Source organism: Elaeis guineensis, chromosome 5, assembly GCF_000442705.2.
Source record: "Elaeis guineensis isolate ETL-2024a chromosome 5, EG11, whole genome shotgun sequence".
NCBI classification, from domain to species: Eukaryota; Viridiplantae; Streptophyta; class Magnoliopsida; order Arecales; family Arecaceae; genus Elaeis; species Elaeis guineensis.
In genome coordinates this window covers 105,306,315-105,319,461 of record NC_025997.2, presented here as the reverse complement: position 1 = coordinate 105,319,461, position 13,147 = coordinate 105,306,315, and positions in this window count along the sequence as shown.

Below are 13,147 nucleotides of genomic sequence, written 5' to 3'. Positions count from 1 at the left end.
GGTTTTAGAAGTTAGTTTTGATTGATTAAAAATCAGATCTCTCTCCCTCTCTCCCTTCTCCACACCTCACCCTCTCCCTCTTCTCTTTCCCACACCCAAAGGTTGGGCGTCCCACCTTTCTACATGCCAAAAATTAAGGAGTTGTTTATCTACAGCGAGAAATGAAGAGAAAAGATTGAAGATCAAAGAGTTGATTCCGCAGTCTTGATCAAAGAGTTGATCAAAGTTCTAAAAGACTGAGATCCTACTTGAAGAAAAAGGATCTACTACAAGAAGATTCATTCGAGATTGATTCTGATAGACATCTATAGAGGCTAGATATATGTGCGGCTCGAGCACTTTCGAACCAGAGATCATTGATAGCGATGAATTTCTACCTACGCTAAGGTATTGAGATTTGATCTCATACTTATTTTATTTTCAGATTATATGTATGTCTTTTCTTCAAGATTTGGGTAGGAATAGATATGATCTAATGTATATGGGGTTAAAGGGTTTAATCTGATTATTTTTTCACTGTGATTAAAAAAGATTTTTGAAATCTACACATACACCCTATCCAATTTTCTAACAATGGTATCAGAGCCAAATTTTTAAAGATATATATAAAAAATATTGTTACTAGATGAAAATGAAATATCTAGTGAAAAAGAATCTTCAATAATGGATATGGATGAGGATTTGATGTCTCCAGAGTTACAAATGCCTCTGAAACAAGAGGATGATGATGAAGCTTAAGTACATCCTAGAGTTGTGGGAGGAAAAGAGCCCATAAATCATCTTCCTTGCTTAAAGATTATTATGTCTATTTTGTAGATGACATAATAAATGAGTCAGATGATCCATTAAATTTTAAAGAAACTATAAAGGCTAAGGATTCATCTGAGTGGTTAAAAGCAATGGAAGATGAAATTGACTCTATAAATAAGAATGAAGTTTGGAAGCTCTCTGATCTTCATAAGGATAGAAAGACTGCAGGGTGTAAATAGGTTTTGAGGAAAAAATACAAGTTGGATGGTACTTTAGATAAGTACAATGCTAGACTTGTGGCTAAAGATCATACTCAAAAATTAAAAATTGATTTTACGAAAACATATTCACTAGTGGCAAAATTTACATCCATATAGACTTTGATGGCTATAGTGGCAAAAATAGATCTAGAGTTATTCTAAATGAATGTTAAAATAGATTTCTTAAATGAAGATCTAACTGAAACAATTTATATGAAACAACCAGAAGGATTTATAAAAAAAAAAGACCAAAAGGATAAAGTGAATCGACTTAAAAGGTCTTTATATAGTCTCAAACAATCATCATGCTGATGGTATCTCACATTCCATAAAGCAATCTTAGAGATTGGCTATAAAATGAATAGATTTGACCATTACATATATATTGGAAAAGTGAGAGCAAAATAGCTATATTATTCTTATATATGGATGATATATTATTAGCTGAAAATGATATGGATATGATTACTAAGACAAAATCATATCTAAACTCGAGGTTTGAGATGAAAAATATGAGAGAAGCATCTTATGTCTTGGAAATTAAAATAACTAAAGATCCAGATGTAAGGTTGTTGTATTTTGATTAACCAAGATATCTTGAAAAGGTACTTAAAAGATTTAAGATGGGTAATTATATGGTGATATCCATGCTTGTAAGGACAGTGCTTAGATAGATCAATGTGTCCTAAGAGTGACACAGTAAAATTAAAAATGAAAAATGTTCCTTATGCTCAGGCGGTTGGAAGTCTAATGTTTGCAATAACTTTAACTAAGTCAGATATTTTTGTGCAATAGTATTGGTTAGTCGGTTCCAATCTAACCCATGCGAGGAACATTGGCGTGTTGTCGAAAGAATACTTAGATACTTACAAGGTTTGAAAATATTTAAATTATATTTTGGGAGAGGTGATCTTAAGGTTTTGGGCTATTCTGAATATATTGCATACAGTATGACAGCATTATATGTGGTTTGGATTCATCACTTTATTGAATATTTAAAGCTTAACACACCAAACAAGCTGATCCATGTGTTTTGTGATAATAAATCCACTATCTCTTTAATAAAAAGTGGAACAAATAGTTTTAAGAGTAAACATATTGATGTGCATTATCACTATATACAAGATATAGTGGAGCCAAGAGAGGTAAAAGTTGACTATATCCATTCAGAAGAGATGGTAACTGATCCTATGACCAAAGGATTGACTCTAGAGAGATTCAGAGAGCATGTGAAAAGATGGGCTTGATTAATTGCCTAGATGTAACTTACATGCGAAGTAAATAAGCCTGGTTGGATGGATTTTGGGGATATCTGAAATGAACAACTAACAATAGACTAACTAATAGGTCTTAGGGATACCTAAGAAAGTTTAGTTGGTATAATTGTCACTTGTCAAAACTGACACCGGTCATCTTAAGTGGCATAGATAATATACTATGAAACTAAAATTAATTAAAGGGCATGAATTTGTCACTTTAATAATTATTAGTTATGGTGGGACTGGTGGAGTAATTGTTCATTGTTAAAAAATCAAAATTATAATTACATGGTATAATGGATAAAATTTGTCTAAAGTGAGAGAAAATAATGTTAAACAAATTTTATCCAAGTGGGAGGTATTGGCATGTGGCCAAAATTTGTATCCAATAGCCAGAACTTTTCATATGGAAGTAGTTATATAAGGGTTGTGCCCTTTCCTCCTCGTGTCCATATGAATTCTATAAATAGAGGTTCACGGGTCATTTCCAAAATACTTTATTTTTGTACAAGACAAGTCATAATCTGAAATGTTCTTAGCTAGGGAGCCTTGGGTAAGTGGCAAGTACAAAAGTGATCCCAAACATAGTATGGATATTTGGATGATAACCAGCCTAACGGGCATTACATTCTCAAATACCCATTTTCTATAAATTATTTTTCTGGGCCATCATTAATACCCTTGTTGAAGAATGGTTTCGCTGTTTGCAGGCTACATGATGGCCTAGACAAAGCGCTAGGATAAAATAAGGCTACAACCGACACAGTTGGGTTGTGAGCAACCCAAGCTAATCCTCTTTTAAACTAAATATTCTTTGGGTTGAGTTGGATTAAGTCGGGCTATATACATTGGGTTACATTAAGTTAATAATAAATTTAAACTAAGGAAAAGGTTTGAGATTTTTGTTTGTTGGTTAGTTTGATAGCTCAGTTATATAAACAAAATAAATAATCTATATAAAATATAAATATAGATCAGTAATATATATGTGTTGGCGCCAATCGCCTCGTCGTCTGATCGCCGGGGAACGAGCGCCTGCAAAAAAGGAAGTCCACACTGACCGGAGGCGACTCCGACGGGGACCCTCCGACGGTCAAGTCAGAGAGGTGACTGGACAACAGTGAAATGAAGACAGAGAGCTCAATCGAGAGAGAGAGAGAGAGGCAAGCCTGTGGTTTCAAAGTCGAAAAAGTGGAGGTCCCTTGCACTGTTGCCTTCCCCGATTTATATAGTGGAGCATGGTATGGCGCCGCCATTAATGGCGCGGACAATTGAGGAATTGTCAACTCACTGTAGACTGTCAGAGTCGCCGTAATAGTGTCATATCGCCGTGGGGCTGTCAAATCACTAGGGTTGACAATGCCCTAGGCGGGATAATGCCCCTAGGTGGCAGTGCCGCATGTTGCTGTCAGGACTGACAAGCTCTGGTGGTTGTACGGCGATCGTAGGAGTCGACCGACCCTGGGTCGGTGGCCAGCTGTGTGGCGTCGGGTGGAGATTCGGGCCCCTTTGTTGGTCAGCGAGTCTTACGTGAGTCGGCCATCAGACTTCCAGGTTCAGTCGGTCGGAAAAAGTATGCCCGACCGACACATCCTCAGTCGGTTAAGGGCCGTGAATTGGCTGGTGAAGGCGTTCGTCGGTCGGTCGCTCCGACCGTCGGTCGGTCGGTCGGTCCCTCCGGCCATCGGTCGGTCGGTCGGTCCCTCCGACCGTCGGTCGGTCGGTTGGTCCCTTTGGCCGTCGGTCGGTCGGTGGGTATTCCCGAACAGTTGCCCCCCTCCACTCCTGAGTCCGACGGTGAGCTGGCCGATGCCGTTGCTTCGGACAGCGACGTCGGGCGAAAAGGAGTGGATTCATCGTATGCCAAATTCCGATCGTACCGCGGGTTGATACGATGTCAGGCGTCTCATGAATGCCGAGCGATTCGCTGGCGTCAGGTGTCTAGTCGGTGTCAGATGCCCCGTCCCATCGGCGTCAGGTGTCATGTCAGCGCCGGACGTCCTGCAGGTGTCGGACGTCCCGCCGGCATCAGACATTATGTCGGTGTCAGACGTCTCGTCCCATCGGGAAGGGGAACCGCCGTTCCCGCCGTCCCTTCGGGGATACGAAACGTCGCGGCCTTTACGCCACGTGGCGTGCGGCCATTGGGACGGGTTCGTTGGAGCGGATGGAGGTGACGTGGCTCGATCTAAAGGCAGGTGCGTCGAACCGTCGGACCGACGGACGGCCCGGATGACGCCACGCGACAAGATCTGGGGAGTCCTCGTTGGTCGTGCCTTCATCTCGACCGTCAGGGGGCACTATATATACAGGGTCGCCCCCACTTGGTTTTTTATCCTCCTCATTTCACTGTCGAAACTCTGCCCGCGAGAGCCCTCACTCCAGGTACCCTCCTCCGCCTCTCTTTTCCTTGGCAGTTCCTTCTCCGTTGTCTTCTCCGTCCCCTTCTTCTTCTTCCATTCGTCTGGGCTCATGGCCAGGATGTCTCCACGAGGTAGTCGGTCGGGAGAGCCGACCGACGATACTCGGTCGACCCCGGAGGTGGAGGTTTCTTCACTTTCGGGGCCGAACGTCGATCGGCTCCGGGAGCAGTACCGCATTCCGGAGCAGTTTCGGCTGTTCGCCCCTGGCGCCGATGGTCGGGTCAACAGCCCACCCGAGGGCCAGGTGGCCTTCTACTTGGAGGACCTCCGGGCCGGCCTTCGCTTCCCGGTTTCGGAGTTCGTCCGAAATATCTTTGACTATTACGGGCTGTGCCCGGCACAACTCGCGCCGAACTCGGTTCGGCTGACAGTCAGCTTCGCACTCCTGTGTCGGTTTTTGCCGACCGAACCTCGGATCTTCCTTTTTCGAGTCTTCTTCGTCCTCCGACCCCACCCTAAAGCCCGAGGGTGGTGATACTTTGTTCCTCGGAAAGGGCTCTCCTTCATCACTGGTCTTCCATCGTCCATTCATGGATGGAAGAACCAGTTCTTCTTCGCATCATCTTCTGTTCCTTGGGGATTTCCTGTCCGTTGGGGGAATCCCCGAACTGAGCCGAATGAGAACAGTCGGGTGGAGGCTGAAGATCGGGAGGACTTCCACCGGCTGAAGGACATCTCGGTGCCGAAGCAGAGCGAGCTTGTCACCGAGCAGGCCCTGTACGACGCCGGCCTTAGTCCGGTCCCCCGTTTAGGTCAGTTTTTCATTTTCCTTACCCCTCTTTCTTCTTTTTGTTTTTCTTTTTCGGCACTGACCATTTACCATCCTTTTCAGATATGCCGCCAAGGACACGACTGACGGCAGCCGATGTACGTTAGTACGCCGTGAGGAAGAGGCCGGCGTAAGGCGCCGGGCCGTCGCAGCCTCCCAAGAGGACCCGTGCGGCTCCGCCGAGCGAACCGACTGGGTCAGAGGCGGAGCCGGTCATTGCACTGTCAGCGCCGACAGCGCTCGTCGAAGTCCCGTCCGAGGGACCATCGGTCGAGGGCGCCGCTTCACCCGACAGACGGGCTGCTGAGTCCGTAGATGGCGCACCGACCGCTCAGCAGGCTACGAAAGTTCAGGAGGAGGCCCGCGAACCCGAGCGACCGACGCCTGCTACCGCCGCACCGTCGGTCGAGACTCGGTCGGGCTCGAGCCTGCCCTCGATCTCCGATGTTAGGGCCTGGGTGTCCGACCGAGGGAAGGCCCCCATGGCGTCGGGGGATGAAGGACGGTCGGCCGACGGAGGATCGACCGACTTCCCGCTCCCCGAAGGTGCGTCGGGCCTGGCCAACCATGACTTGGCCAGGAGATTGTGCCAGGCGCTCCTCCTTCCCGCTGACATCGATGCGATGAAGAACCAGCGTGTGTCTGACATGCTGTCTTCATTTTACCCGATGATGATTCGGGTAAGCTCCCTTTCCCTTGCCTTTAATGCGGTTCCCGTAAACTCGGTCTCTTATCGGTCGGCTTCGCTTTGTGCAGCTGGTTTTCAATATATCCAAGCTAGAGGCCGGATATCGGAAGTTCGATGAAATGCGTGCGGCATGGAGGGACAAGGTCGGAGCCCTTGAAGCCGACAAAGTCATCCTCGTCGACCAGCTGCAACAGTCGGTCGACCGGGAGGGCCGACTTGAGGGGGAGGTCTCCCGACTTTCGGAAGAGGTCTCCCGACTCAAGGGGGCTTTGGCGTCGTCGGAGTCGGAACTGCAGTCGGTCAAGGACGATGCGAAGAAGAAGTCTCGGACTATCCGTCGGCTCCGGCATGAGCGAGACGGCGTCGCCAAAGAGCTGGAGGCCGACCGCGAGCAGCTCCGAGTAAGTCTCGAAAACCTCGCCAAGGCCGAAGAAAGCTTATCCATCGCTCAGGCCGACGCGGACATCGCAAAGGCCGAGGCTGAGTCGGCGAAGGAGGCTTTGAGTCGGGCCGTCGAAGACTTCCGGGACTCGAAAGAGTACCGAGAAGAACTTCTGGAGAGCGGCTTCCTCTCGTACCGAGTTGGGTACGAGGATGCTCGGGAAGCTGTTCGAGGCTTGTACCCGGAACTGGATCTCAGCGGCATAGTTCTGCCAGAGTCGGAGGCCCCAGCTGTGGAGGAGACGGCCGAACCAGTGTCGGAAGGCCTTTCCACCAGGGCGGAAGCCGAAGAGGACGCAAAGCCGGCTACCGAAGACCAGTCGGCCCCGACTGCGGAAGTCAGAGCGGATCCACCGACCATCTCCCATCGCCGTCCAGTGGAGGAGGTCGACTCCGACGATTAGTCGGTTTTGTTTTTCCTTTTTGCTTTTGCTCTGGCTTGTAATCGGGCTTCGGCCTACCTTTGTAAATCCTATTTTGATCTTCAATGAAATCAAAGTTTTTGGACTTAAACCTTTTTCTCTGCTTGTTTTTCTTTATGTGTTGTAGAATGTCTTCGTAAGTTGCTAACTCATATAGGTCGGTAGGACGTTCGGCAACCCGTGCCGCCACGAAGGTAGGACAAGTCCCGACTTTGGATCGGCCTTTGATGGTCGAGATCTTCAGTCGGGCATCCTTTCCCCGGCCGTGAGTCGGGCGCGTTTGTTGAGTCGGAAGTCAACCGACCGCCGGCTGAAGGCTTGGCAGTCAGGTTTCTTCCGACGCGTTCAGTCGGTTGTCTTCTGGCGCGTTTAGTCGGGGAAACGACGACAAGTCGGACCCCGACACACTTGTGTCGGGTATTTATGCTGCGCCTCTTGATATACGGTGGTAAGCCGAATATCGTCCGGCCGACCGTAGCCCGGTCGGTAAGTCATGAATGTGACTGAGGTCGCATTGTGCGATAGACGGTGGCGAGCCGAATATCCTTCGACCGACCGTAGCTCAGTCGGGAGTCGCGACGGCGGTCGCGCAGGCATTCCGCCTTTCTTTGGTCGGGGCTCGATCGGCATGTTAGCCGATGGTCTGGCCCGAAAGTTTGACCGTAGAAGGAGTGTCAACTCCCGTCAATATGGACGTATCGGTCCTTGTGAGAATCCGATGTATCGTCGACCGTCGAAGGAGTGTCAACTCCCGTCAATATGGACGTATCAGTCCTCGTGATAGTTCGATGTATCGTCGACCGTCGAAGGAGTGTGACTCCCGTCAATGTAGATATATCGATCCTCGTAAGAGTCCGATGTTTCGTCGACTATGGAGCCGTCGGTTTCGCACGGATACTAAGTTCGAGTTGGCACGTCGGGGCTCGACCTTGGTGAGCGTCGATCGTCAGTCGAAGAGATAAACTCCGAGATTTCAAACTGGATTTGTATTCTGACTGAACAAGTACAGAGTTCATTGGTAATACAACTTCAGGTTATCGGCGTTCCACGTTCGGAGAATGGGCTTCCCTTCCAGAGTCTCCAGTCGGTAGGCTCTCGGACCATAGGTTTCTGCTACCGTGTAGGGCCCTTCCCAGTTTGGAGCCAACTTCCCTTGGTCCAGGGGCTTCGAGACCTCTGCCTTTCTCAGGACCAGGTCACCAGGCCTGAAGAGCTTTGGTCTGACTTTGGCATTGTAATACCGAGCTACCTTCTGTCGGTACGAAGCCATGCGAATTTGAGCCTCGTTTCGCAGTTCGGGGAGGAGGTCTAGGTCGGCCCTCCGACAATCGAAGTTGCCCGGCTCTTGATACCGCTCGACCCTTGAAGACGGCAGTCCAACCTCGAGTGGGACCATCGCCTCCGTCCCGTAGGCCAAGCTGAAAGGCGACTCCCCGGTCGGAACGCGGGGGGTCGTTCGGTAAGCCCACAGGACGGAGCCTAGCTCGTCGACCCAGAGGCCTTTGGCTTCATTTAGTCGGGTTTTGAGTCCATGGAGTAAGGTCCGATTGGTCACCTCAACTTCGCCGTTGGACTGTGGGTGCCCGACTGAAGTCAGTCGGTGCGTGATGTGGAACCTTGCGCAGAAGTTTCTGAAGTCTTGGTTATCGAATTGTCGCCCATTATCGGTGATGATGGTATGCGGCAATCCGAACCTGAAGATGATGGATTTTTGGATAAAGTCCTCCATCTTTCGCTCGGTAATCTGCGCCAGGGGCTCAGCCTCCACCCATTTGGTGAAGTAGTCGATGGCGACAACTATGAACTTTCTCTGACCCGATGCTGGGGGGAAAGGACCGAGAATGTCGACCCTCCATTGGGCGAAGGGCCATGGAGCGACGACGGGAGCGATTTGGCTGGCCAGTTGGTGCTGCATGTTGGCGTACTTCTGACAAGGTTCTCACCTCCGGACCAACTCGGCCGCGTCCTTCCTCATGGTGGGCCAGTAGTAACCCTGTCGCAGGACTTTGTAGGCTAGGGATTTGCCCCCCAAGTGATTTTCGCAAATCCCTTCGTGCACTTCTCGGAGAGCATAGTCGGCGTCGGTCGGTCCCAAGCACCTAAGCAATGGAAGGGAGAATGACCTTTTGTAGAGTCGGTCGTCCATGATTACATATTGGGAGGCCGACCATCGGAGCCGCTTGGCCTCCGTGGGATTCTCGGGGCCGATCCCGTCAGTTAGGAACCGGACGATCGGATCCATCCAGCTTGGTTCAGCTGCCAGCTGCTGTACTTCTTCGACCCGATCGATGCTCGGCTGCTCGAGGTTTTTCACGAACGTCCGGCCCAAAGAGTCGAAAGCCGAAGTCGCCAGTCTGAAGAGTACGTCGGCACGGGCGTTCTCTGATCTGGGGATGTGGGAAATTTCAAAATACCTGAGGTGCGCCACGAGGTCCTTCACTTTCTGAAGATATTTAATCATGGTCGGATCTCGGGCCTCGAATTTGCCTTTGACCTGCCCCACGATCAGCTGAGAGTCGGAGAATGCCCGGTGGCTGTCGACGCCCAGCTCCCTTGCCATCCTCAAGCCGGCGAGGAGTGCCTCATACTCGGCTTGGTTATTGGAGGCCTTGAAGTCGAATCGGAGGGCGTACTCGGCAATTACCCCATCCGAATTTGTGAGCTGGAGTCCTGCCCCACTCCCCTGAGCATTTGAAGCTCCGTCGATGTGCAGTACCCAGGTAGAGACCGGATCTGGCTCGGAGACCGCGTCTCATCCCTGATCCGCAGCTCCCGACCCTAGGTCGGTAGTCGGTTATTCGGCGATGAAGTCGGCCAGGACCTGAGCCTTCAGGGCAGGCCGTGGCCGGTACTGAATGTCAAACTCGCTGAGCTTCATCGCCCACTTTGCCAGTCGTCCCGATGTATCCGGTCGGTGCAATATCGCCCTCAGGGGCTGGTTGGTGAGAACCACTATGGCATGAGCCTGGAAATATGGACGGAGTCGTTGTGCGGAGACGGTCAGGGTGAAAATTATCTTTTCCGTCTCCGAATATCGGGCTTCGGCGTCGTGGAGTACCTTGCTGGTATAGTAGATAGGCTGATGGGTTCGGTTCTCATTTTTTCGGACGAGCACCGAACTGACCGCCTCAGAAGATGTGGCCAAGTAGAGATACAAGGTCTCCCCGACCTGCGGCTTTACGAGCAGCGGTGGGGAAGCCAAGTACTTCTTCAAATCTTCAAAGGCACGTTGGCACTCATCCGACCAAGAAAAACCATTTGCCTGCCGTAAAGTTTTGAAAAATGGGAGGCATCTTTCAGCTGATCGGGAAATGAACCGGCTAAGAGCGATGATTTTCCCGTTCAGCCGCTGGACTTCCTTCTTGGTGTTCGGATGACGCATGTCGATGATCGCCTTTATTTTTTTAGGGTTAGCCTCGATCCCTCTCTGAGAAACGAGGAATCCAAGGAACTTCCCCGAGGTTACCCCAAAAATGCACTTGGTCGGATTGAGCTTCATTCGATGTCGTCGTAGAGTGCGGAAGGTCTCCTCGAGATCCCGAACATGATCCGGGATCTGCGCACTTTTCACCAGCATGTCATCCACGTATACCTCCATGTTGCATCCGATCGGTCTTTAAAGACCTTATTGACAAGTCGTTGGTAGGTGGCGCTGGCGTTCTTCAGTCCGAAGGGCATCATCCGATAACAGTAGAGGCCCTTGGGAGTCACGAAGGCGGTATGCTCCTCGTCTTCAGGCGCCATCCGGATCTGGTTGTATCCGGCGAAGGCGTCCATGAAGCTGAGCAGTCGAAATCCAGACGTCACGTCCACCAGCTGGTCGATCTTTGGAAGTGGAAAGCTATCTTTTGGGCAGGCTCGGTTCAGGTCGGTATAGTCGATGCAAACCCTCCACTTCCCGTTGGCTTTTTTGACCATGACAACATTGGCGAGCCAATAGGGATACGTGGATTCTCGGATAAAGCCCGCTTCGAGTAGCTTGTCCACTTCTTCGTCGATGGCCCTCTGTCTCTCTGGAGCGAAGGACCTTTTCTTCTGCCTCACCGGCCTCATCGTCGGGTCGATGTTGAGTCGGTGGGTTATTGTCTCTGGGGGGATGCCCGACATATCCGCTGCCGACCAAGCAAATATGTCGGCATTGGCCGTCAGCAGCTCCGTCAATCATCGTCGTTCGGGGTCGGACAGTTGAGATCCGACCCATACCTTCCGATCAGGATTTTCTGCTATCGGGATCGACTCGAGCCGTTCGGCCGGCGAACCCCGTTCTTCCTCCTCCCGTTGGTCCAGCTTGTCGATCGTCAGGGAGCCCCTCAACTCGTCATTTTGAGCGGAGATCTGGAAGCATCATCGGGTGAGCTGTTGATCCCCGCGCATCTCCCCGACTCCATTTTTGGTCGGGAACCGAACGAAGAGATGGTACATCGAGACGATTGCCTTGAGGGCGTTTAGTCCGGGTTGTCCAAGTATGCTGTTGTAGGCCGAAGGCACTTGGACGACCGCAAAAGTTAAGTGGACCGTGCTTTGCCGTGGTTCGGTGCCGACCGTCACAGGCAAGGTAATTTCTCCTTCCGTCGCGACAGCATCCCCGGCAAAGCCGATCAAGGGCATGGAGACCTTCTTAAGTCGGTCGGTTGACAGTTGCATCTGGGAGAAGGTCGAATAAAATAAAACATTTGTCGAACTTCCATTATCTACAAAAAATTTTTTTACATCATAGTTTGCTATTGTTGCCGAAACAACAACAGCGTTGTCGTGGGGAGTTTGGATGCCCCGAACGTCTTCCTCCGTAAAAGTGATTACGTCGTCCGGGCGTGGCTTTTTCGTCGGCTCCCCTCCCGTAGACGTCCCCGGGCCAAGCCGCTTGGAGATCATATTGATGACCCCGGCCGTCGGCCGATTAGTCGTCGCTTCTTCGGTCGGCTGGGGTCGTCGATCGGCAACTGGTTGGGTCGGCGGGTTCTTCCAAAATTTATCGAGATACCCCCGGTGAATGAGGGCTTCGATCTCATCCTTAAGCTGGATGCATTGCTCGGTGTTGTGGCCGTGGCCTCGATGGAATCGACAGTACTTCCGTCGGTCGAGGCCTTTTGCCTTCAGAGGCGGAGGCCGTCGCAGGTATTCTTTCCCCTCGATCTCCATCAGAATCTGCGCACGGGGGGCAGAAAGAGGAGTGTAGGAATCATACATGGAGCGTGTCGGCCTTGGGGCCTGCCATCGGGGCGACTTCTGGCTCTGTCGCGGTGGCGAGACCCGACTATCGGTCGGGGGCCTGCTGGGTCCGGCGGGTTCCCGACCCTTCCTCCGCTTCTCCTTCGGGCCTTTGGGTTCGGCCAAGCGTCGGTCGGAAGCTCCTTCTTCCGTGCGCATGTACTTGTATGCGCGCTCCAGCAGCTCGGCGTACGTCCGGGGGAGGGTTTTGTCCAGAGAGTAGGTGAATCGGGATGCCCTCAGCCCCCATTTCATGGCTGAGATAGCCATGTCTTCGTTGAGGTCCCGGACCTCAAGCGTGGCCGTATTGAATCGCTCCATGAAGTATCGGAGTGTCTCATTCTCCCCCTGTTTGAGGGAGAAAAGGCTGTCCGACGTTCGCGGCGGCTTCCGACTGGTGCTGAAGTGAGCCACGAAAGAGTGCTCGAGCTGCCCGAAGGAGTGGATACTTTCCGATCGAAGACCGGAGTACCAGGCCCTGGCAGCCTTGCGGAGTGTGGCGGGGAAGCCGATGCAAAAGAGAGCGTCGGTTGCCCCTTAGATCGTCATGAAAGCTTTGTAGCTCTCAAGGTGATCGATTGGGTCGGTGGAGCCGTCGTATGGCTCCACGTGCGGCATCTTGAACCGACTGGGGATCGGTTCGTCGAGAACTAGTCGGGAGAGAGGTTGGGCGGTCTAGAAGTCGACGTCGTTCGAAGACTTCTGGCCGTCCACCTGCAACTGCGCAAGCCGACGGTCGATTTTCTCAAACCTGCGCTCGTAGTCGTCCGTCCGTCGGTGCTGGGAGACCCCAGGAGTGGAGTCTCCGGAAGATTCCGAGAGGGAGACGGACGGCGTTCGCGGTCGCTTCTCCTTCCTCGCCCGTTCCAGCAGGGAAGGAGAGAGCTGCTGGGACTGTTGGGCGTCACGCCGTGACCATCCCTCCTC